Below are 26,040 nucleotides of genomic sequence, written 5' to 3'. Positions count from 1 at the left end.
TCCCTGTCCACCACTCTGATGTTGGTTTTCCAAATCTGCAGAATTTTCATAATTTTATAATAATTTGTCATTCTTACAAGGACTATCTTTTGAATAATCAAGTGCTATAAATGATACCGATTTAGCTCCCACTGGTAATATTGTGTTAATTCATCATGAAATGCATTTAAACATGCTAATAGACAATATTAAGGCGATAATAACAACAATCCTCACTGTTTCTAGGTGCTGTCCCAGACAGGGCACTCTGCAGCAAGGACACCAGCCGCTGTGCAGTATCTTTCAACTCTCCCTATCATAACAGACCACATGGAGTAACATTATTATATGAATGGGCCTACCATCATAGATATATACACATAGATGTATACACATAGATGTATACACACAAATGTATACACATAGATATATGGGTCAAAGACGAGACGTCTCAATTTCAGGGTCCGAAGCATATTTATTATGTAATAAATAAATAAACATTTTAAAACACTACATTATGTTCTCCAACTCACTCCTCTTTACTTACTTATATCATTACCTATTGTAAGAAATAAACATTTAAGGAGCTATGGTGCTCAAAAGTACCAAAATGTCCTTCCTGAGTAACGTCCGGGCTTAAATCTAACTACAAAAATTTGACAAAATGGCAAAAAAAATTAAGAAATGTATACATAATCTACTTGGGCATAATTGTGGTGTTGTTTGCAATAATACCTACTAATACAGTAACAACCCAAGGCTTTTTTACATTTTTACACAAGTAATACTTTTGTCCGCACTTTTGGATTTCCCTAATGTCCTCACTGGGTAACAGACATTGAAATTCCACCATTACCCATAAAGCATTTCTGTAGTCATTTGACCAGCTACATCATAATCAAGAAGACTCTGATGCACCCAGACAACTTCTTGAAAGGTCAATAAGTCTCTCTTTAAATGCTGATATTTGGACCTTTTTGGTCACTGGTGTATGATGTCCTAAAATCATGTGTCTTTCTGGATAACGCTTATAAAACATATGCTGGTTTTATTATTTAAAAAATGGCTTTTCCATGTGAAATCTATCATTGATGTGATGAAGACTACGTTATGTTTTAGTTATCTAGGCCATTGTTTGGCCAAGTTTTGGCGGGAAAATAGCTTATTTGTCCTCCCTGGATAACAATATGTCCTCCCTGGATAACGAAGATCTTCTGTTACCCAGGACATGTCCTCTGTTATCCACAATGGACATGTTGATGAATATAGTATTTTATTTCGTATTTTGTCAGTTTTTAAGCATCAAGTTGATATTGTAATATTATATTAATAATAGACTTATGTGTGTCTGATATTTTATGATGTTTAGTTGTATTTTTTCTTCAATTCATGATAGAAACAGTTAAGATTTCCTTCTTCTTCCAAGTTTGAACTATGAACATGTCCACATATTTCATACTACATGAACACTTTATACAGTACATCCCTACATACATCAGGTCCTACTCTTTCTGAAAATTTATGAATTTACATAGTGAGATCCTCAGTTTTGAGTTATGAAGATTTGTTTGGAGCCTGTCATTAAAATTAATGTTAGGCCTCATTTGTGATCATTCAAAAGGCAGAGTCGTTAACCCCCCACACACAATTTACGAAATGCCAGCAAAATTAATTTATGAAATGCCTACATTTAACCCTCATACCGTCCTCAAGGGTCAAGTTGACTCCATCTCTTTCTTTCTTTCTTTCTTTCTCTATTCCCTTCTTTCTTTCTTTCTCAACCTGACTTGTCTTCTGTTAAACGGTCAGTTCTGTTTTTGAAATTAAGATTGAAAAATTATTTTTCAAATATTTAACAGTTCTCTGTGTCTCTCCCTTTGTACTATGTATGACTGTTGAAAAGATATATTCATGAGTCGTGAAAAACTTTGAAATCTTGCAGTACGTCATTCCTGGATAACAACATGTCATTCCGGGTAACAGTGATGCAGTGAAGTAATCTAACCTAAAATGTAATATTATCTTACACAATCAGGTTTTCTTGAGTTGAGGATACAATAACAAATATTTTTGCCTTTACTGTAAAGTATTCTAATACATTTTCCAGTTTTTTTCTCTTTTTGGCATGAAAGATTATACGATCAAGAGCACCTAATAAGCCCATTCCAGTATAACTAACCAAATATATCGCAAACATTTTTGATAAAACTATGTTTTTCTGAGCAGTAATTGTTTGTTTAACTCTAAAAATTGATATCTATTAACTTTTATAAGCTAACAATGGTAGAAATTTGAATTATTTTAAAATCCATTCCCGTTACCCAGGAAGGACATTTTTCATACATTTTGCATACAATCCACAAAAAATACGCAAATTTAATTCTTAAAGTTATTCTCTGTTGTTGAGTTGTATACAGAACAGTCTAATAAACATAGAAAGAGCTTAAATAGGCATTTTTAGACACTGTCATATATTTTCACATTTTAAATCCTTATTCGTCTTTGACCCATATACACATAGATGTATACACATAGATATATACACATAGATGTATACACATAGATATATACACATAGATGTATACACATAGATATATACGCATAGATGTATACACATAGATGGCGCATTCGGGCTTGTCAGGCACGTCAACGTGGCCGCCATCTTGGGACGCGAGCGCGCAGAGAGTGACCGCGAGCGCGCAGAAAGTGACAACGAGCGTATAAACAGAGACCACGAGCGCGCTGAGAGCGCGCTGAGAGTGGTCTTTATGCGCGCTGATCATGTTTTTACGCGCGTGGATTTTGTGCATTAATGCATTCCTCTCCACTTATAACATTACGGACCCTTGGTGGTTAAAAAACCCCTCTGATCGAACCTACTCTTTTTTTTCCCCAGTTCACCAGTCATTTAGTCGTATAGATTACTTTTTGGTTGACTGTAAATTGCTTCCCATAATTCGGGAATGCAAATATGAGGCTATCGTCATCTCAGATCATGCTCCCCATGTGATGAAGATGATGTTCACCAATCCTAATAGAACCAGAACTTGGTGCTTTAATAATCTCCTGTTATCAGATAAATCATTTTCTGAGTTTATTAAGACACAAATAGAATATTTTATGTTGACTAATGACGTGGGGGAAGTGTCAAGAAGTGTACTGTGGGAAAGTTTAAAATGTTTCATACGTGGCCAGATAATTTATTATTCTGCTACGGATAATAAACGTAGACGGGAGAGCATTTCTAAGATTACAGACCAAATTATTGAACTTGACAGCCGCTATTCAACTAGGCCCAGCCCAGATCTCGCTGAGCAAAGGCTCACACTCAAAACTGAGTTCGACCTTCTCTCTACAAGAGACACCGCACAGCAATTGCTGCGCTCCCGTCATAGATTATATGAATATGGTGAAAAACCAGGGAAACTTTTGGCTTTGCAGATACGACAATCAGCTGCCTCTAAGATGATAACTGAAATTAAAACCAGCGACGGAGACACCACCTTAGACCCAAGGGAAATAAACACCGCATTTAAACAATAATATTCTCATTTATATGCTTCAGATTCCGTTGTGGATACCACTCAGGTGGATTCTTTTCTTAGTAAACTACCTATTCCACAGGTAGGGTTGCCAACTCCCCGAAAGATAAATAAGGGACACTTCATTGGCAGGGCCGGCCGACCCGATTGCCTTCACCCATCCTGGCGTGGGGAAATTTTTTAGCCCCTTTTTTGTAAGTAAAATGATTTTTTTAACAATTTGAGTCGAACCTGAATTGAATTAGATGCATATTTTTGTGTGACATGAATACATGGAAAACAAGTGATTATCCAGCAATTCACTTTAACACAAAATAACAATTAGGCTCTGTTCTTCAAAGATGTAGTGGAGTTTGCTGATAACAATTTGATTCACTCCTTTTGTTGGCTTTTAAAATGCAGCATGTATGCAATTGAATGGCCATTTTGGAAGATTATAGCATTCCATAATTCCAAATTGGTTCAGTAAAAAGGCATTAAATTCATGTCATGAACACATGGGGACCTGGTCTTCAAGAATGCACTGGAGTTTGCTGATAACAAATTGATGTATTTATTTTATTGGAGCAGCATGAATACAATTGAATGGCTATTTTGGAGTCATGCAGCTGACAAACGGGCCGTAAAGTGCAATGTAATTGCGCACTAAAATTTAAAGTGCAGATGGCGTGACCGCAGTACTGGAAGCATGTTGTTTCAGATCAGTCAGTCCACCATGGACTAAGGAAAAAGAGCGCCGGCACAACGTGCAGTGTGCTTTATAGATGTTATCACGCACTTTTTCCACCCAGGTGCTTCCTTTTACCCATTCTTCCGTATTTTTGCATCCTTTTCTGTTTTTTTCTCGGAGGGGTACTAGACACATTGCTGCTCGAAGGTGTATCGCCCCGTAAAGCAGTGTCGGGCCGGCGTCTGTGTCACTGTCATCTACGCATGCTGCTTTGTTGTCTTCTGCTATCTTCTCCTCGACCAACGGGATGAGCGTATTCTGTATCGTCATACTCGTGTGTGAATATGCTGTCAGCTCATTGGTCACAGAGCAGGACGGGGCCTTGGAACAAGTTTACCGTAAGTTTACATATACAGCGCCCTGTTATTAAATTTTCATTGGCATTTACTGACTATTTTTTGACTGTCACAATAATACGGGACAAAGTGCGTCCCTTCTAGATATTTCTAGACATTTTTTCAATTTATTTCCTAGTTTTTCCTAGAGCTTTTCTAGATTTTTCTAGATTATTTTCTAGATTTTTCTTGATCCTTCTCTAGATTTTTTAAAAGCATTTCTAGATATTTCGAGATCTTTTTCTGGATTTTCTAGATGTTTTTTCTAGAATCTAGAAATGCTTTAGAAAAATCTAGAGAAGGATCAAGAAAAATCTAGAAAATAATCTAGAAATATCTAGAAAGAATTAGAAAAATTAAAAGGATCTAGAAAAATTTAGAAAATGATCTAGAAATGCTCTTGTAAAAACTAGAAAAAAATCCAGAAAAAGATGAAAAAAATCGAGAATATGATCTAGAAAACAAATATCTAGAAAATCCAGAAAAAGATCTAGAAATATCTAGAAATGCTTTCGAAAAATCTAGAGAAGGATTAATAAAAATCTAGAAAATAATCAAGAAAAATCTAGAAAAGCTCTAGATCTCTAGATTTTTTCCAATCTCACTTTGTAGAGTTTTCTAGATCCTCCTCTAAGTTTTTCTAAAGCTTTTCTAGATATTTCTAGACTTTTTTTTCAATTTGTTTCCTAGTTTTTCCTAGAGCTTTTCTAGATTTTTCTTGATTATTTTCTAGATTTTTCTTGATCCTTCTCTAGATTTTTTTAAAGCATTTCTAGATATTTCTAGATCTTTTTCTGGATTTTCTAGATTTTTTTTCTAGAATCTAGAAATGCTTTAGAAAAATCTAGAGAAAGATCAAGAAAAATCTAGAAAATAATCTAGAAATATCTAGAAAGAATTAGAAAAATGAAAAGGACCTAGAAACATCTAGAAAATGATCTAGAAATACTCTTGTAAAAACTAGAAAAAAATCCAGAAAAAGATTTTAAAAAATCGAGAATATGATCTAGAAAACAAATATCTAGAAAATCCAAAAAAAGATCTAGAAATATCTAGAAATGCTTTCGAAAAATCTAGAGAAGGATTAATAAAAATCTAGAAAATAATCAAGAAAAATCTAGAAAAGCTCTAGAACTCTGGGTTTTTTCCAATCTCACTTTGTAGAGTTTTCTATATCCTCCTAAGTTTTTCGAAAGCTTTTCTAGATATTTCTAGACATTTTTTCAATTTATTTCCTAGTTTTTCCTAGAGCTTTTCTAGATTTTTCTTGATTATTTTCTAGATTTTTCTTGATCCTTCTCTAGATTTTTTTAAAGCATTTCTAGATATTTCTAGATCTTTTTCTGGATTTTCTAGATTTTTTTTCTAGGATCTAGAAATGCTTTAGAAAAATCTAGAGAAGGATCAAGAAAAATCTAGAAAATAATCTAGAAAAATCTAGAAAAGCTCTAGGACAAACTAGGAAATAAATTGAAAAAATGTCTAGAAATATCTAGAAATGCTTTCGAAAACTCTAGAGAAGGATTAAGAAAAATCTAGAAAAGATTTCGAAAAATTAAAAGGATCTAGAAAAATCTAGAAAATGATCTAGAAATGCTCTTGTAAAAACTAGGAAAAAAATCCAGAAAAAGATTTTAAAAAAATCTAGAATATGATCTAGAAAACAAATATCTAGAAAATCCATAAAAAGATCTAGAAATATCTAGAAATGCTTTCTAGAGAAAGATTAAGAAAAATCTAGAAAATAATCAAGAAAAATCTAGAAAAGCTCTAGATCTCTAGATTTTTTTTCCAATATCACCTAGGTTGTTCTAGATCCTTCTCTAAATTTTTCTAAAGCTTTTCTAGATATTTCTAGACTTTTTTCTCAATTTGTTTCCTAGTTTTTCCTAGTGTGTTCGTGTCACAGTGTGTGACATCATCGCAAAAATGTAGAGGGAGAGAAAAAATTGTCAAAAAATAAATTTGAAAACTGCGCTCAAGGGTGCAAATTCCACTCTTCAGAAATAATTTATACATAGAAATGTAGGAAAATTTGTCTTCTCACTCACAATCCTCTTGTAAAACTGTCAGTTATAGTTTGGGCGAAGGACGCACAGACGCGCCACCAACACACACCAACAGCCTCATTGGCTCCCATATTAAAAACGCAGGAAGATTGGGGGGGGATCCTCTTTTTGGCCGTATTGCGTCCTTCGGTGTCGTAAACTCTGAAGGCCAGTCTTCTGAATCGGGTATATATTAGGGCGTGACGTTTAAATGACGCTCGTTTCGAGCCGCCACATTTATCAACAGCCGATCATTTTTATGCTGTATTTGGAGAGATACGATCGTTTGATAAATCCCATGTGAACCCTGTCGTAAGACGAAATATACACTCAGATCTGCGCTGGTTTCTACGCTCGCTTGATAAATAAGAGCCACTGTGTTTGGGCAACTCATCAGGCGTGAAGTTGACGGGGGACATCAGTTCTCGTCCCTTATTGAAGTCTTGGATTTATGTGACAAAGATGTTTTTCCCAACATGAACGGTTTACTGTGTATTCTGTTGTCACTGCCTGTGAGCGCCTGTTTTCGGTTGTGAACAGGGTTAAATCCACCAGCAGAGCTACAATGCTCACAGAGAGACTTAACAGCATTTCGTTGCTGATGTTTGGAAAAGAGCTTGCAGAGAAACTGGACTCTGATGAAATAATAAATGTGTTCAAGGCCAAGCCACGCCGCCTCGCCCTGTAAATTCAGAGCTGCGCAGTGCGCACAGGTGATCGCAATATCGTTGTGTCCTTTACTCTGCTGCTAAGCCCAATGTTTTCAGATGATAGTGTTTTTGATCACACGTAATGTGGATACGTTATGGCTCCGTGCTAGCCTGGGTATACCCAGACTGCCTTGCGCGCTCAAATCTAATTTCGAACCTCCAGACGGTCTGGCAACTAAGCCAGTTTCGTAGCCCTGTTTTAGGGATCCAATCACAGAGCGGGGAGGGACGGTTAGACGATGACGCGTACTACTCGGCACTTGGAAGCTTTCCGGATCCAACATGGCTGCTGCAGACGGCTATTAGCGGCTAATAGCTATTAGCGTCGCTAGTGGCAAATAGCCCCGCTACCGCGGACAGCGGAGCTGCCGAGAGGGCCGCAGCAGCTTGTTTATTGCCCATAAAATCAGTGGATGTGTGTGGCAGAATGACATGAGGGGGAATAAAGCGTGAAAATAAATAATCTTGCAGAAAGCGAGAACTGGAGAAGCAAAGCAGCAAACAACACTCTCTCACAGACACACACACAACAAACATCCATCTCTGTTGCTCTACTACGTCATCTGTTATAACTGATCTGATTGGCTAAGAGCTACCTACAGACGCTTTAATAGACATTCTAAGCGTCCAATAAACGGCTCTGGAGGATCGTAAACCACACCTCCTCTACGGAGAAAAAAACAGCAGGTGTCCAGACCTAATCTCCAATGACATTTGGTCTGGTGTTAGCCAGGCTAGCTCCGTGCATGAGTACGTGCATGAATGTTATATTTCACTATGTTCATCTCATTGGGCACGCAATGTCTGTGTGTGTGTTGTGTTTTTGCGATGTGCTTTTTCTATTATTTTGTTATGCTGGGCTGACACCAAACGATTTCCACAGTCCCAGACTAAAAACTGAAAGTCTTTAGTAAATCTAGGAGTTTTACTGGAGTCACGGCGCTCCCGTCATCTCCATCGTTAAGTTTAAGGTAGTAATCTGCTCTGTTTCATATCAGTCTTTTCCTAGTCTTGGGTTTGGATCATATCAAACGTGTTTGATATGATCGCAAGTCTCAGTGATGTAACACAATCAACAACCAATATATGAGCGGGGAAAAGGTCCCCGGTTCCAGACCGGATAGTAAAACCACTTCCACAGGATAAAGGAACATCACAATAATGATAGTCAGCTCAGTCCTAAATACAAATATAGTGATGTCATATATTTACGGCCACAAGCGGGATTTTGGGGGCGCTGTTTCTTAGTAAAGAGAACAGTAAGGAGACCCAGTAAAAATGTATAAATAAGGCCTTTACATAAATAAGTAATAAATAATCGATAATTAATATATGATTAACTAAATGAGAATTGAAAGAGCTGATAAATATAAATATTCAATTAAACACATAATTAAATAGGGCATAACTGTATATCATGAAAAACAGAAACCTTTTTTCAGCTTTGTGAGGGACATTTTGTGGCATCTATTCTTCTTTTTATTGTTTTTGTTTTTTTCAACACAAACCACTGCACACACTAGAGCAGCTGGAGCCAAAAGCTGTTTCTCCTCCATTTAGTCAATTTTTACTTAGAGCATGATGTGGGGAAAAAAATGCATGGTACGTAAAAAATGCTAAAAGAATCTAGTTGTAGTCTTGAAAAAAGTGTCCCTGAAAGATTGACAGTCTTTGTAGAATCTCAGTGTGAGACTAGGCTGTGACTAAATACTCTAAACACTTGTCTTTAGATGTGAGCAGGTGTGAGCTGATAGTCTTCCAGGAGTCTTTTCCAAATCTTTTCAAAGTCTTCTGGACTGTAGCATTATCGATTTATTTGAGAGCATGTTGACTATTACTGAAGAGAATGTGTGGATATGTTGTTGTTGTGTTAATAATGTTGTTTTCCAGAAACACATTCTTTTGAATGTTTGTGGAGGTGTAATACTCTGTTGAAAATAAATTTGCCACACCCAGCATTGCTGGTGCACACCCAATGTCTTTTTTCTGGCTACGCCAGTGAACCTCATCATACTGATGGCGAAATATCATATGCATAAATGTAAATTTGCTCGAAGAAAACCATCTTTTGTTGCCTTTTACAATGAGCTCAGGCAGTACATCACTTCTATTAAATCCTCCAACAACCAGAAAACAATTTAAAAAGTTGATATTTGTGAACTATTAAATATATTACTGTAAGCTCTTCCCCCCCAGACGTAGAATATACATATGAAATGCTTTTTGTAAGGAATTGTATGTTTTTTATGTTTGTGAAACAAAGTTATAATTAAAAAAATAAAAGGGTTTGTCGCATGTGTCACAACTCGTGACCGTGATCTTTATTATGAGTCCCAAGACGCATTGCAGTTAAAAACCATCCAATCACCTTGCATAAGATCTGTTGATGTATCGCTAAAGGCGGGCTGTAGATAAATATTGCAATCATATCATAAAACACTGGGCCACATTTACTATCTTATTATGACGATAATTCTGACTGGTGATTATTTTAGAATAAATAAATTAATAACGGGTAGCGCAAAGCGGATTGCCGTAGCAACTGTTGTTGAGGATTATGGGTAATGTAGGCCTTTCCGCTATCCAAAACAAATGAATAAAAGTAAAAGTATTTCTCAGAATCGAAGGAGAAAAAAATGATACTGAGAGCCACAACATGAAGCTATTTCATTGTTGAATTATCAGTGAGACTTTGATGTGTTTGTGTTGAGAAATGTTGACGATGTCATTAAAAGAAATCTTTAAAATAGTGAGAAAAATACTTTCGTGCACAGGGTCCTCGGTTCTCCAATCAGATTGTCGCTCGCAGCGTCATGTAGGGCCGTGGTCGGGTTATTATTGGAGTGAATAGACGGCTGTAGCCTCTGCTCTAAGTAGAGCACTGAAAAGATAGCTGTCATGTATTCTTTGCCCTATGATTTCATGTTGTAGTCAATGTGGTATGCAGTGGGAATCTTTGGAAAGAGCAACGAGTGTAACTATGATCTTTATCCAAACCACTTTATTTGTATAGCACATTTAAACAACAAAAACATCTCCAAAGTGCTGTACATAGAATCAACAATAAAACAAACATTTCCATATAACAATCAGCAATAAATAATAAGTGTATCTAAAATGATGCTATAAATAAAACAATACAATCAAACAGATAAACATAGTAAAATAAATAAAAGACGTAGTTAAAAGTAATAAAAGAAATAAAAGACACAGAGGACCACAAAACTCACGCAAAGTTAAAAAGCCAAGGAATAAAAATGGGTCTTAAGACGAGACTTAAAAAACACTGTTCGGACATGGAGGGGAGGGCGTTCCAAAGTCTGGGGCCGACCACAGAGAAAGCCCTGTCCCCTCCTTGTTTTAAGTCTCGTTCTAGGCACCACGAGCTGGAGCTGGCCCTCGGACCTCAATTTGAATTTATGATCAGATGTACAACAACACTGGAACTGTGTGACACTCTGACACTCTGGAACATTTGTGCATTTACTCCATTTTCTTTGCATTTTATAATAAATAATAACAGTGTAATTCTGATGAATTTGTTCTGAGCATTGGGATTCAAGCTTAAGATGGCTTATTTGTTTAACCATATTACTCTTTATATAGAACTGTAGAAGAGCACAATCTGGGTGTCATTTAAAATATATATATATATTTTATTGATTGCACTGTATGATTCCAGCTGTACACTGCAAAAAAACATGAAGCTTACCAAGTATTTTCTTCTTATATCTAGAGATAGTATCTTAATTATCTTGTTTGAGTATAATTTACCTACTGACCATAGCTTTATGTGCTTATTTTGAGAATGTGTCTTTTTTTGTCTTGTATAGTTAGTAAAACCTAAAAAAAAAAAAATGAGTGAATTACCCTTCACAGGGATTTCAGTCTTGTTTAAAGTCTTCTCTTTAGGATTAGTATTGTGAGCTTTTTTCATGCTTTTCAATCTATTCAACTGTTTAATATGGTGTGTTGTTCCCCCAAGTATTGGTTCCAATTGAGAATTTTAGTGGCATGTAGTTTAAATGCTATTTCAAAAGTATTTTCTACCACCAGTATCTACCCACAGTTACTGAAATGAGAAACAGTTGGGCTTTTCAAGCCATAATTGCTCAAAATAAGTAATTTTGGACTTATTTTAAAACATCATCACTTTTCCAGTGCCTAGATATTTTTACTTACTTAAAGAATTCTTACAGAGAAAAAAATACTTACTGCACTGGCAGATAATTTTATTTGTTTCAAGCATGTATTTGTTTAATTCTAGTTATTTAATTCTAATTTTTTGTAAGTTGGTTTTTGCAGTGTAATGGTGTGTGTAATGCGTTCTGGCTCTATTGGGTGATGTTAATTGTGTTATGAGGCTGTACAATAAAAATGTAAACTGAAGAACCTGTACCATGAAAAATGTTTCAATACTTGTGTTTCAATACATGTCCATAATATTTTAATTTTAAATTATATTAAGGTTTATTGTGTAGTGAGAAAATTACAAGTGAAGTGAAGTAAAATGAAAGTAAAGATGTGTGAAGAATGATAAGGAGAGTGTGCGAGGTGTCAAATCTCTATATGAAGTGGTCATGCTTGTCAGATTTTACAAAATTATGTAATTAATTGATAAAGTAACAAAGACTACAACAGTTATTGGTTTTATCCAACCCAAATCTGTTGTTAAAAAGGTGTGATGGCAAGGAGCCTCTTATTCATAAACCAAAATACATGCATGTAAATGAACGTAACCACTGGAAGTGACATAGTTATGTTGCTTATGCAAAAACATTATCCACAGAAGTTATGTGACATTTATATTAGGGCCAGAACTTTAACGCGTTAATTTTTGTATAATTAATCAATCTTAATTAACGCGTTAAAAAAATTGCCGCATTTTAATCGCACTTATTTTTGCACCGTGGAAAGTTTCTCACTGGATGAGTTTCAGGCGGACCGATTGTACTGGAGCACCAACTAGCGTTCATGAGTTCAGACAACAACAAAACACAGTGAACATGAATGAAGAAGCTGATGAGACCGCTTTGGTTGGCCCCGTGGATGATGGGACATTTTGTTACAAAAAAACAACGGATGGAAGCGTCGATAAGAGCATGGTTGTGTTGCTATGCAACAAGGAATTCACATATCACCGCAGCACATCGAGCCTCAAGTGTCGATAATGCAAAACATATAGCAGCTAGCGGCTAGTGTGGTAGCTAGCGTGGATTGTGTTTTACTTCAAAAAACAAAGTATTATAGTTTACAGAAGGTCTACCTACCTATAGGCTACCTGAATTTCTGAAATGTACTATATTTCTAAATATGCTATTGCTACACTTAATGGCAAAAATTGCACTGGTCTGTTGGACTTGAACAAAAATAAAGAATATTTTGTTGCTTAAGCTTATGTATTTAGTCATTATTCAATGGTATACTAAAAATCCATGTGAAAAAAATTACTTCTCACTGTTCTCAGGTCAGGCTACACGGTGGTGTAGTGGTTAGTGCTCTCGCCTCACAGCTAGAGGGTCGCTGCTTCGCCTCCCGCCTGCGGCTCTTCTGTGTGGAGTTTGCATGTTCTCCCCATCAGCCCCGAGAACCCAGAGACTCTGTTGCAAATTTCTGACTCATTGTAATCAAGAAAGTAGAGATAAACTGTGAACTGAGCTGCATCCTCGTCATCCTTTCTCTCATCAAAGGACGTGCGGAGTGGGTGTATGAATTGAGGTAATTCTCTCTTATAGTTATAGTTATGTGGGTCATGATCGTGTTAGTACATATAACTGAGTTAAGTTAAGTACCTATTTTGGGAAGTGTGGAAAACATAGTAGATTGTTGTTACCCATAATTGTAGATTTTTATTATTTTGGAAGTCAGCTCTGTCTCCACTGTGTTAAAGTCTTCATGTGTTAATGTGTTTTAGTCTTTTTGGTCATTTAATGTCTTTTCTTGGTCATTTTGTGTTGGGTTTTTTTAGTCATTTTGTGTCCTTTTTTGGTCGTTTTGTGTCCTGTTTTGGTCATTTTGTGTCTTTTTTGGTAACTGTGTGTCTTTTTTTGGTCATTTTGTGTCCTTTTTGGTCACTTTGTGTCATGGAGGTAACAGGAAATACGCATCAATGCAGGCCGTGTGGTGGTTGACTTGATGACAGAACACTAACCATTCTGTAGTTACAGTCAGTATTTCTGTTTTCCATTATAATCAGTTTAGTTTCATCATTACCTAGGGCTTATGATGTGCGGAATGATGTTTTGAATGGCACTTGGAGAGTTAGGCATGGCATATAAGATTTAGTTATATATTGTCTTGAATTATATATACTACAACAAATAATAAAAATCTTGTTATTTTTTTCAGCCTTTTGTCTTATCGTCCTTATAATTCACTCTCACACATATACACAAGTAAAAAAAAATGGTGTCAGGTTGAAACGTTTTTGAGTTGGATCATCTTTTACACAATCACAAGAAAACTGTTGGTTTCCTTTATTGTCATAATTTCTAGTCTGTCGAGACATGGATGTTTGATCAATAGGGGTTCATAAATTCTGACAATTTCTGCATACACAATCAATTCCACAGGAGAAACTCACAAACGTGGGTTCATACCTAAATGTTGTAACCAACATGTGACCTGAAATATTTTTCCCAACATCCTCAGGTAAATTGCATTAATGAAGCAATGGCGACATCTATTGGCTAACATGGCTTTTTACATGTGTGAGGTAAATAAACTGATAGTATTTGAAGAAAAGGAACCAAGATTAAGCCTAGCTGGGTCATTGAGGTTTTTCAGATAGGCCAATGGCTCCACCACCTCTCATACGCAGGGGGAAAAAAAACACTTTATAGTTGTTTAGCCTCTTTTTGTTGTTATGTGTCTCTTTGGAGCAGTTACGCTTCTGTTTTTGTGTCACTTTTTAATTCATTTCATTAAAACTTTGGGTAACACTTTCTATGAAGACTACATCTATAGTGCATTATGAGCGCATAAACTGTAATTAAATCCCAAAACCAAAGTTTTCATATGTAAACCCTTATATCTACGTATTAAGTATTGTTGGTGATTGATTGAGCTCCAAATCTGTGAATCTTAAAAATATACATTTTGTGGACAAAATATGCACGTGGATTGCCCCCTACAGGCATCCTATGCGTGCTTATAACAATTGATTGTTGAGGTGTGTGTATAGAGGGGTATGAGTAGTTGTAATGTATTATAAGCCTCATCAGTCAGTCTGTAGTTTATAACCAGTCAAGAGCACTCATAAGACACTTGGATTTATAAGTCATTATAAGCTATATTTATAACTGTTGATATAGTGCATCATGAAGCTTTATATGTGTTTATGAGTGCAGTCATAATGCATTATGATTGATTATAATGAGCATTATAATTCACTATGAATGCGCTCATAATGCACTGTAGTCTTCATAGAAAGTGTTACCCAACTTTGTGTCTCTATGCAATAGTTCTGTCTCTTTGTAGTTGATCTGTGTCTCTTTGGAGTCATTTCAAGGCTATTTTAGTTGATTTGTGTCTCCTTTTAGTTTGTCCCAGTTTCTCTGTAGTTGATCTATGTCTCTTTGTGGGCATTTCAAATGACATTTTGCAGGTGAAGACCAAAAGGAGCCTGTGACACCTTTGACCCCTGGGCCTGTGCTCCGTAGGCCTTTTCAGTAATCCATCCAGGATTGTAATCATGTGTCATTTCATACCCAGCTCATCCAATTCAAACTCAAACAAAAGTGCCACGAAAACTTACTGTCTTGTAGTGGTAATCTAACTTCAAAAATCAGGGCTGACACAGAGACACTCATTCACTTCTACAGGCAATTTAGAGTCACCAATTCATTTCCTAATTATAAATTAATTTCCTAAGCTGCATGTTTTTGGACTGTGGGAGGAAGTCAGAGGACCCGGAGAGTACCGCTGCTGAACTGTGTGCAAGAGGGCTAGACAGTGGTAGTGCTTAGCACTCTTGCTAAGCACTACTGGTTCGACTCCGGCCTGCGGCTCTTCTGTGTTGAGTTTACAATGTCTGGCTTCTTTCCGCTGTCCAAAAATGTGCAGCTTAGATTTAATTGGTGACTCTATTGGTGATTGTCAGTCGGTGTGACTGAGACTGTGAATGGTTGTCTGTCTCTATGCGTCTGCTCTGTGATAGTCTGAATACCTGTCCGGGGTGTACCCTGCCTCCTGCTCAATAAAAGCTGGGATTGGCTTTCGACATATACCTAATGCTACCTATACACCGGAAGACTTTAAAAAGATTAGGAAAGACCTATCAGCTCACACCTGCTCACATCTAAAGACAAGTGTTTAGAGTTTTTAGTCACAGCCTAGTCTCACACTGAGATTCTACAAAGACTGTCAATCTTTCAAGGTCACTATTTTCAAGACTACAACTAGATTCTTTTAGCATTTTTTACGTACCATGCATTTTTTTCTCTCATCATGCTCTAAGTAAAAACTTACAAAATGGAGGAGAAGCAGCTTTTGGCTACAGCTGCTCTAGTGTGTGCAGTGGTTTGTGTTGAAAAAAAAACAAAAATAAAAAGAATAGACGCCACAAAATGCCCCCTCACAAAGCTGAAAAAGGGTTTCTGTTTTTCTGACATGAAAAGTTGACTATTTTACAGTAAACAAAATAGATATAAGGAAGAATAAAGGAAAGGAAAATGTATAAATTAATTCATGATATACATTTATACCCTATTTAATTATGTGTTTAATTGAATAGTTATATTTATCAGCTCTTTCAACTCTCATTTAGTTAATCATCCATTAATTATCGATTATTTATTACTTATTTATGTATAGGCCTATATTTATTTATACATTTTAACTGGGTCTCCTACTGTTCTCTTTACTAAGAAACAGCGCCCCCAAAATCCCGCTTGTGGCCGTAAATATATTACAACTCTCTATTTGTATTTAGTACGGAGCCCCCCAGGGGACACGGGGGAAAAAAAAGATGGCTGAAAAAAAAAAAAATGATGGGTGAAAAAAAAAAAGGACGGACTTTTGCTAGATCCTGAGATACTTTTGCGAGATCCCGAGATAGTTTTGCGAGATCCCGAGATAGTTTTGCGAGATCCTGAGATACTTTTGCGAGATCCCGAGATACTTTTGCGAGATCCCGAGATACTTTTGCGAGATCCTGAGATACTTTTGCGAGATCCCGAGATACTGACGAAAGAAGAGGAGCAATGGAGGGGCGATATTCGCTTATTTTCCGGCGTTCTAACTGGAATAGCGTCACGAAAACCGCACCAATTTCCCCCAGGATGGTTTTATTTTGTACAGAAAACTAAGACTGACATTTCACAGGCTTGATCAACTCCCCAAAATCAGCGAGTCTGGCGAAAGATTAAAGTAACCGGGCCGAATATACGTCCTAGTGCCCAACGGCAGCCAGAGTGCTTAGGGACCGTCGCAAAAGTGCAACGTCTTTCTTTTCTATTTTTAATAACTCACTGGAAATTAGGGTTGCCAACCATCCCTTGAAAAACGGAATCGTCCCGTATTTAGAAACAAAAGAACCCGTCCCGTATTGAGGTGAAAAGGGACGCACTTTGTCCCGTATTATTGTGACAGTCAAAAAATAGTCAGTAAATGCCAATGAAAATGTAATTACAGGGCGCTTTATATGTAAACTTACGGTAAACTTGTTCCCAGGCAGTCCTGCTCTGTGACCAATGAACAGACAGCATATTCACACACGAGTATGACGATACAGAATACGCTCATCCCATTGGTTGAGGAGAAGATAGCAGAAGACAACAAAGCAACATGAGTAGGGGACAGTGACACAGACGCCGACACTGCTTTACGGGGCGCTACACCTTCGAGCAGCAATGTGTCTCGTACCCCTCCGAGAAAAAAACAGAAAAGGATGCAAAAATACTGAAGATTGGGAAAAAGGAAGCACCTGGGTGGAAAAAGTGCGTGATAACATCTATAAAGCACACTGCACGTTGTGCCGGCGCTCTTTTTCCTTAGTCCATGGTGGACTGACTGATCTGAAACAACATGCTTCCAGTACTGCATGACTCCAAAATAGCCATTCAATTGTATTCATGCTGCTCCAATAAAATAAATACATCAATTTGTTATTAGCAAACTCCAGGTCATTCTTGAAGACCAGGTCCCCATGTGTTCATGCCATGAATTTAATGCCTTTTTACTGAACCAATTTGGAATTATGGAATGCTATAATCTTCCAAAATGGCCATTCAATTTGCTTACATGCTGCATTTTAAAAGCCAACAAAAGGAGTGAATCAAATTGTTATCAGCAAACTCCACTACATCTTTGAAGAACAGGGCCTAATTGTTATTTTGTGTTAAAGTGAATTGCTGGATAATCATTTGTTTTCCATGTATTCATGTCACACAAAAATATGCATCTAATTCAATTCAGGTTCGAGTCAAATTGTTAAAAAATCATTTTACTTAAAAAGGGGCTAAAAAATTTCACCACACCAGGATGGGTGAAGGCAATCGGGTCGGCCGGCCCTGCCAATGAAGTGTCCCTTATTTATTTTTCGGGGAGTTGGCAACCCTACTGGAAATTCATCTAATAAACACCAAACGACTTCTGATGTGTTCATGAACTCACTGTGGACTTCCCACACCCTTTATTTTCAATACACACCTTTTCAATTCCTTTTATTCAGTGTGTACAATATTTAAGCCTTTTATTTTGTAATAGCTCTCTTGTTTTTATAGATATCAACACTAAACCACTTCTGATGTGTTCATGAACTCATTGTGGACTTCCCACACCCTTTATTTTCAATACACACCTTTTCAATTCCTTTTATTCAGTGTGTACAATATTTAAGCCTTTTATTTTGTAATAGCTCTCTTGTTTTTATAGATATCAACACTAAACCACTTCTGATGTGTTCATGAACTCATTGTGGATTTCCCACAACCCTTTATTTTCAATAAACCCCCTTTTTTTAAAGGCACAAGTAATGTGTGTGTATAGTTCTTTCATATATAAGGCCTTTCTTATTTGATAGCTGTTTGAATCAGTCACAACCCTTTAGTTTCAAGCAAAACCTTTACAAGTTGTTTAGATATAAGGAGCAATATATACGTGTATATTCTATTCATACTTAAGGCTTTTATTTTTTAATAACTCACTTGTTTTTCTACATATCGACTTCAAAACACTTCTGATGTGTTCATGAACTCACTATGAAGTTTCCACAGCTTCTTGCTTTCCTTTAAAACCCTTACAAGATTCTTAGACATCATTCATTTCTTTACATTTCTCATTTTTTATTTTGACTTCACTGTTCTTTTTCTTCAAAATTTCTGCTGTTAATTCAGGTCAAGCATGCAAATTGTCATTCAAGCATGACACATGCAACCTTTCAGGTAGTTTAGCATTAATTGCAAGCTGTTAAAGCAAAGTGAATAAACAAAAATATGATTACTACAGCCACAAGTATGCATCTGTACTTGACCATCAGCTCGTGATGCTTTCCAAAACAGAAAATCGAGAACAATTATAACAAGCAATAGTGAGGAGTTAAAATACTAAGAGCAGTCTTTGTCTTTTGTTGAACATAGTCATATATAAATTGGGCTGCACAGTAATTAAATACATAAATTACATTTTTATTCATTGTCTTACAGATGTCTTATGATTGGTGACACACTGGAAGGAATGGTATCTGAAATTTAAAGTGTTTGTTTTACGACAATAAAGGATGTGGGGAATCCACAATGAATTCATGAACACATCAGAAGTGGTTTGGTGTTGATATCTATAAAAACAAGAGAGCTATTACAAAATAAAAGGCTTAAATATTGTACACACTGAATAAAAGGAATTGAAAAGGTGTGTATTGAAAATAAAGGGTGTGGGAAGTCCACAGTGAGTTCATGAACACATCAGAAGTCGTTTGGTGTTTATTAGATGAATTTCCAGTGAGTTATTAAAAATAGAAAAGAAAGACGTTGCACTTTTGCGACGGTCCCTAAGCACTCTGGCTGCCGTTGGGCACTAGGACGTATATTCGGCCCGGTTACTTTAATCTTTCGCCAGACTCGCTGATTTTGGGGAGTTGATCAAGCCTGTGAAATGTCAGTCTTAGTTTTCTGTACAAAATAAAACCATCCTGGGGGAAATTGGTGCGGTTTTCGTGACGCTATTCCAGTTAGAACGCCGGAAAATAGGCGAATATCGCTCCTCCATTGCTCCTCTTCTTTCGTCAGTATCTCGGGATCTCGCAAAAGTATCTCAGGATCTCGCAAAAGTATCTCGGGATCTCGCAAAAGTATCTCAGGATCTCGCAAAACTATCTCGGGATCTCGCAAAACTATCTCGGGATCTCGCAAAAGTATCTCAGGATCTTACGGAAGCCCTGAACCGCAAGTGAAGAAAAACATTTTTGAGATGTTATCTCGTTATTTCGAGATAGTATCTCGTAATAACGAGATAAAATCTCGTTATTTCGAGATAAAATCTCGTTATTTCGAGATAACACACTTATGTAAAAAAAAAAAAAAAAAAAAAATGTTTTTAATTTTTTACTGTCAGATATTATCTCGTTATTTCGAGATACTAAGTCGTTATTTCGAGATACTAGCTCGTTATTTCGAGATACTAGCTCGTTATTTCGAGATACTAAGTCGTTATTTCGAGATAACACACCTATGTAAAAAAAAATATATATATATATATTTTTTTTTTTTATTTTTTACTGTCAGATATAATCTCGTTATTTCGAGATACTAAGTCGTTATTTCGAGATACTATCTCGTTATTTCGAGATACTAAGTCGTTATTTCGAGATACTATCTCGTTATTTCGAGATACTAAGTCGTTATTTCGAGATAACACTTAGGCCTATGCTGTCTCAGTGAACGGACCGGGCTGTCCAGTCCAAGTCCCGGCTTCCTCGTGAGGAGATCCACCGCCTCGTCACGCTCGTGTCACCACACATCCAGAGGGCAACCCGCTGCAATTTTGCCCTCAGCCCGGAGGTGCAGCTCCTGGCCGCGCTGCGTTTTTACGCAGTGGGGAGCTTCCTGGAGGTGGTGGGGGGCGGCACCGGCCTCAGCAAGGCACCGGTTTCACGGAGTGTGGCAGCCGTGACACCGACCCTCCTGCGCCATGCCCGGAGACACATCAGGATGCCCACCACGCGGGACGAGGTCCGCCAGTGGGGTATATATGCGTTAATGGCTTGATTACTACTCGGATACACCTGTTAGCTGTGATCACACACACACACACACACACACACACACACACACACGTAGCCTTATTGCACAGGTGTGTGGGGTGACTAAAGCGCTGATAAAGTGGTGGGTGATCGATTTGCCTGGCATCGATTGATTTATATTTCAGCACCACGGCGGTGGACAGCTCCCACTAAGAGCTTCTTAAGAAGCTTCTTTGGCGGGATCTTAAGAAGGCAGTTAAGAACGCATCTGGGAAACACCCCTATCTTAGCGCTCCTTCTAAGCCGAACCCTTCTTAAGAGCCTTCTTAAGAACCTTAAGAACGAGCGAATCTGGGAAACGCGAATTAATTCGAGATCTTGAGAAAACAAAACAATCGTGTGGTCCAGACGCATAGCCAGTAATGTAATGTATTTGTAACCCGGCCCGTGTGGGATGAGCCTCTCCACACCCTGGGACTCTGCGTTGTGTTGTTTATGATGATGAAGGGCGGAGGAGGGACCAGTCGGACACGGGTGGTCGTTATATTGCGGCTCGGACCGCGTCGTGCTTTATTTCTCACAACGGCTGGCAGCTCAACCTTAAACAGTACAAGTAAACACTGGCGTGAGGCAACAGAAAGATTAAAGGCTTGTGTTGTGTCCTTACTGATTTCCACACTAACTGGTTGCCGGAGATCTGCGCAGTTTCTGTTACGCGTGAGCTGTCCGTGGTACTGAAACAGCAATCGCCCTTAATGTGATAATTTTCTGTCTGATGCAGGTCTATGTTATGCTGTACGTTAACACTTTATCGAGCCTACTGATTGGGTTCATCTGTAGTCGGCACTTTGTGCAATAAAATGATTTATTGTGCCGTGCGATAGAGCCGATACGCATGTTTTGTCTTTACTGTTGTATTGTGTACAGCCTTTATAAAGCTCTGTTGGGAGAGCTTGTGTGAAATATTATTTCTGCCTTCGCCACTGGTAGTATTCCCTCTGGGTCCAAAACGGATTGCACTACACACACAAAGTTTCTAGTGACCCGCAATCCTGCTGATCTGCATCTCTCAGTCATCATCTGGTATCCATGGAGACACCCGGTGGCGAAGGCAGAAATAATATTTCGGGTGGGCCAGTACAAAAGTGGATGGGCCATCTTTTCCCAGAAAAAGGACTCGTAAAAATGTAGAACTATAAAAATGACAAATATAGACAAACTGGAAAAATAGTGACTATTTTACTTTGCAACATTATGCATTACAAAGGAAATGACAGCAAAACACTGCCTCTAACACAAGCTCTCCCAACAGAGCTTTATAAAGCTCTGTTACAACACAGTTTACAACAGTAAAGACAAAACATGCGTATCGGCTCTATCGCACGGCACAATAAATCATTTTATTGCACAAAGTGCCGACTACAGATGAACCCAATCAGTAGGCTCGATAAAGTGTTAACGTACAGCATAACATAGACCTGCATCAGACAGAAAATTATCACATTAAGGGCGATTGCTGTTTCAGTACCACGGACAGCTCACGCGTAACAGAAACTGCGCAGATCTCCGGCAACCAGTTAGTGTGGAAATCAGTAAGGACACAACACAAGCCTTTAATCTTTCTGTTGCCTCACGCCAGTGTTTACTTGTACTGTTTAAGGTTGAGCTGCCAGCCGTTGTGAGAAATAAAGCACGACGCGGTCTGAGCCGCAATATAACGACCACCCGTGTCCGACTGGTCCCTCCTCCGCCCTCCATCATCATAAACAACACAACGCAGAGTCCCAGGGTGTGGAGAGGCTCATCCCACACGGGCCGGGTTACAAATACATTACATTACTGGCTATGCGTCTGGACTACACTATTGTTTTGTTTTCTCAAGATCTCGAATTAATTCGCGTTTCCCAGATTCGCTCGTTCTTAAGGACTTAAGAAGGCTCTTAAGAAGGGTTCGGCTTAGAAGGAGCGCTAAGATAGGGGTGTTTCCCAGATGCGTTCTTAACTGCCTTCTTAAGATCCCGCCAAAGAAGCTTCTTAAGAAGCTCTTAGTGGGAGCTGTCCACCGCCGTGGTGCTGAAATATAAATCAATCGATGCCAGGCAAATCGATCACCCACCACTTTATCAGCGCTTTAGTCACCCCACACACCTGTGCAATAAGGCTACGTGTGTGTGTGTGTGTGTGTGTGTGTGTGTGTGTGTGTGTGTGTGTGTGTGATCACAGCTAACAGGTGTATCCGAGTAGTAATCAAGCCATTAACGCATATATACCCCACTGGCGGACCTCGTCCCGCGTGGTGGGCATCCTGATGTGTCTCCGGGCATGGCGCAGGAGGATCGGTGTCACGGCTGCCACACTCCGTGAAACCGGTGCCTTGCTGAGGCCGGTGCCGTCCCCCACCACCTCCAGGAAGCTCCCCACTGCGTAAAAACGCAGCGCGGCCAGGAGCTGCACCTCCGGGCTGAGGGCAAAATTGCAGCGGGTTGCCCTCTGGATGTGTGGTGACGCGAGCGTGACGAGGCGGTGGATCTCCTCACGAGGAAGCCGGGACTTGGACTGGACAGCCCGGTCCATACACTTACAAGGCATAGGCCTAAGTGTTATCTCGAAATAACGACTTAGTATCTCGAAATAACGAGATAGTATCTGACAGTAAAAAATAAAAAAAATATTTATTTTTTATTTTTTTACATAGGTGTGTTATCTCGAAATAACGACTTAGTATCTCGAAATAACGAGAAAGTATCTCGAAATAACGACTTAGTATCTCGAAATAACGAGATAATATCTGACAGTAAAAAATTAAATTTTTTTTTTTTTTTTTTTTTTTTTTTTTTTACATAAGTGTGTTATCTCGAAATAACGAGATTTTATCTCGAAATAACGAGATTTTATCTCGAAATAACGAGATTTTATCTCGAAATAACGAGATTTTATCTCGAAATAACGAGATTTTATCTCGTTATTACGAGATACTATCTCGAAATAACGAGATAACATCTCAAAAAAAATTTTCTTCACTTGCGGTTCAGGGCTTCCGTAGGATCTCGCAAAAGTCCGTCCTTTTTTTTTTCACCCATCATTTTTTTTTTTCACCCATCATTTTTTTTTTTTTTCACCCATCTTTTTTTTTTCCCCGTGTCCCCTGGGGGGCTCCGTAATTTAGGACTGAGCTTACTATCATTATTGTGATGTTCCTTTTTCCTGTGGAAGTGGTTTTACTGGCCGGTCTGGAACCGGGGACCTTTTCCCCGCTCATCTATTGGTTGGTGAATGTGTTACGTCACTGCGACTTGCGATAAAATCATAGACTGTATATAAATAATGGACGTAGTCACCGTGACGTCACCCATTGGTTTGTGGACTGCCCGTTGGAAGCCTCGAGTTCAGCGTTACACTCGTCGCCATCTTGCGTCGCCATCATGTTTCCGATACGCGGAGCAGACCATAATTGGACTGTGGCAGAGCGCGAGGGATCTGACGACACTGACTACAGCCTCTCTACACCGGCAACCCGACTGAGAGAAGCCGCTGCTAATTCACGTTAGCATTAACTGGAGCATTAACTGGGATGTTAGTTATGGCTAGCAAAAAAACCAAAACAAAATGTATCTTTCTTACCTCAGAAAACTGAGCAGCGACTCCTTGGAGTGTCTGTTAGTCCAACCACACGCTGAACAAGACATTTTACTGAACAAAACTTTCAAATAAACTGTCATTAAGTGAAAATATAGTGTGAAAGGGTCAAAGTTATGAGACCAAACCGCTAAACGTCCTCTTTTCTATCTATATAACGTTATATATAACTTTATTGACACGTTGCCGTGGATACGCTCTACTTCTCTCCTGGTGACGGCTCGCCTTGTCAGTGACCTGTCAATCAAAGCTAGAAACGCCCCAAATCATATGATTCTTTATCTTCTATTTTCTTCTAAATGGGGCCATTATTAGAACTATTGACATCAAATTGTCTTGAAGAAGATTTTTTACTAGCGATTGAGACCATAATGTTGTCCCTGAAAAATGTTTCTGAGGTAATAAATCAAGTGAGAAGTTTTCAAATTTAGCACTGAAATGAATGGGCAGATTTCTTTTGCAGCCAAACTTAGCACCCCCTATTGGAATTTTCGGTGAATTGCAGGCTTTATGCACTTCCTGGTGGCTTCCATGCTCAGGCACGGAGATTGCCGCCTGGATAAAATCAAACATATTTGATATAATCGCAAACCCAAGACTAGGAAAAGACTGATATGAAACAGAGCAGATTACTACCTTAAACTTAACCATGGAGATGACGGGAGCGCCGTGACTCCAGTAAAACTCCTAGATTTACTAAAGACTTTATGTTATTATGTAACGTGTCTGAGCATGGATGCCAACCAGGAAGTGCCTTAAGCTGCATTCTACCCAAAAAATCAGCCCATTCATTTCAGTGCAAAATTTGAAAACTTCTCACTTAATTTATTACCTCAGAAAAAAATTTCAGGACAACACTATGGTCTCAATCGCTAGTAAAAAATCTTCTTCAAGACAATTTGATGTCAATAATTCTAATAATGGCCCCATTTAGAAGAAAATAGAAGATAAAGAATCGTATCATTTGGGGCGTGGCTACCTTTGATTGACAGATGGCTAACAAGGCGAGCCGTCATCAGGAGAGAAGCAGAGCAATGTGTATCCATGGTAACGTGTCAATAAAGTTATATATAACGTTATATAGAAAAGAGGACGTTTACCGATATGGTCTCATAACTTTGACCCTTTCACTGTATTTTCACTTAATGACAGTTTATTTGAACGTTTTGTTCAGTAAAAATGTCTTGTTCAGCGTTTGCTTGGACTAACAGACACTCCAAGGAGTCGCTGCTCAGTTTTCTGAGGTCAGTGACATATATTTTGTTTTTGTTTTTTGCTAGCCAAAACTAACATCCCAGTTAATCTCCAATTAATGCTAACATGAATTAGCAGCGGCTTCTCTCAGTCAGGTTGAGGTGTAGAGAGGCTGTAGTCAGTGATCAGATCCCTCTCGCTCCTCCACAACAGTCCAGATCAGCTCCCCGTATCAGAAACAAGATGGCGACGCGAGATGGAGACGAGTGTAACGCTGAACTCGGTGCTTCCAACGGGCCACAAACCAATGGGTGATTTCACGGTGACTACATCCATTATTTGTATACAATCTATGATTTCAAACCATTGCTGCATTCTACCAATTATGACACTTTCAAATACCATGCCATTGAAGTAACTGTAAATAAAGGTGCTTTTTGACAGGTAATGGTTTAATAAGTTTAATGACTCACCAAAGTCGATGTTTATCAAGGACATGCTTTAATACATGTTGTCAAGGCAAGCATTGTACTCAGTTATACATCTGGAATGTCTGGGGGGGGGGGGGGGGGGGGGGGGACAAGAGAGCAAGCAGCATAAATGGCACCTTTAAGAATAATAGATCATATTTATGTGCTACTTTTCAACTAATCACTGCAAACCGCAAAGCAAACAGTTCGATAACA

The 26,040-nt window shown here is 38.2% G+C and overlaps 1 long non-coding RNA gene across 1 annotated transcript; it reads right to left on the bottom strand.

Annotated features, from left to right (window-relative positions):
* Positions 1–7: 7 nt before the first annotated feature.
* On the bottom strand, positions 8–24,551 carry LOC131983816 (uncharacterized). Its single transcript, XR_009395497.1, has 3 exons — positions 24,146–24,551; positions 217–292; positions 8–35 (listed from the first exon to the last, which is right to left on the bottom strand). It is a non-coding gene; the product is annotated as an uncharacterized LOC131983816 (long non-coding RNA).
* Positions 24,552–26,040: the final 1,489 nt, after the last annotated feature.

This window comes from Centropristis striata, chromosome 13 (genome assembly GCF_030273125.1).
Source record: "Centropristis striata isolate RG_2023a ecotype Rhode Island chromosome 13, C.striata_1.0, whole genome shotgun sequence".
Classification (NCBI taxonomy): Eukaryota; Metazoa; Chordata; class Actinopteri; order Perciformes; family Serranidae; genus Centropristis; species Centropristis striata.
This window is presented reverse-complemented; position numbering and strand designations above follow the sequence as displayed.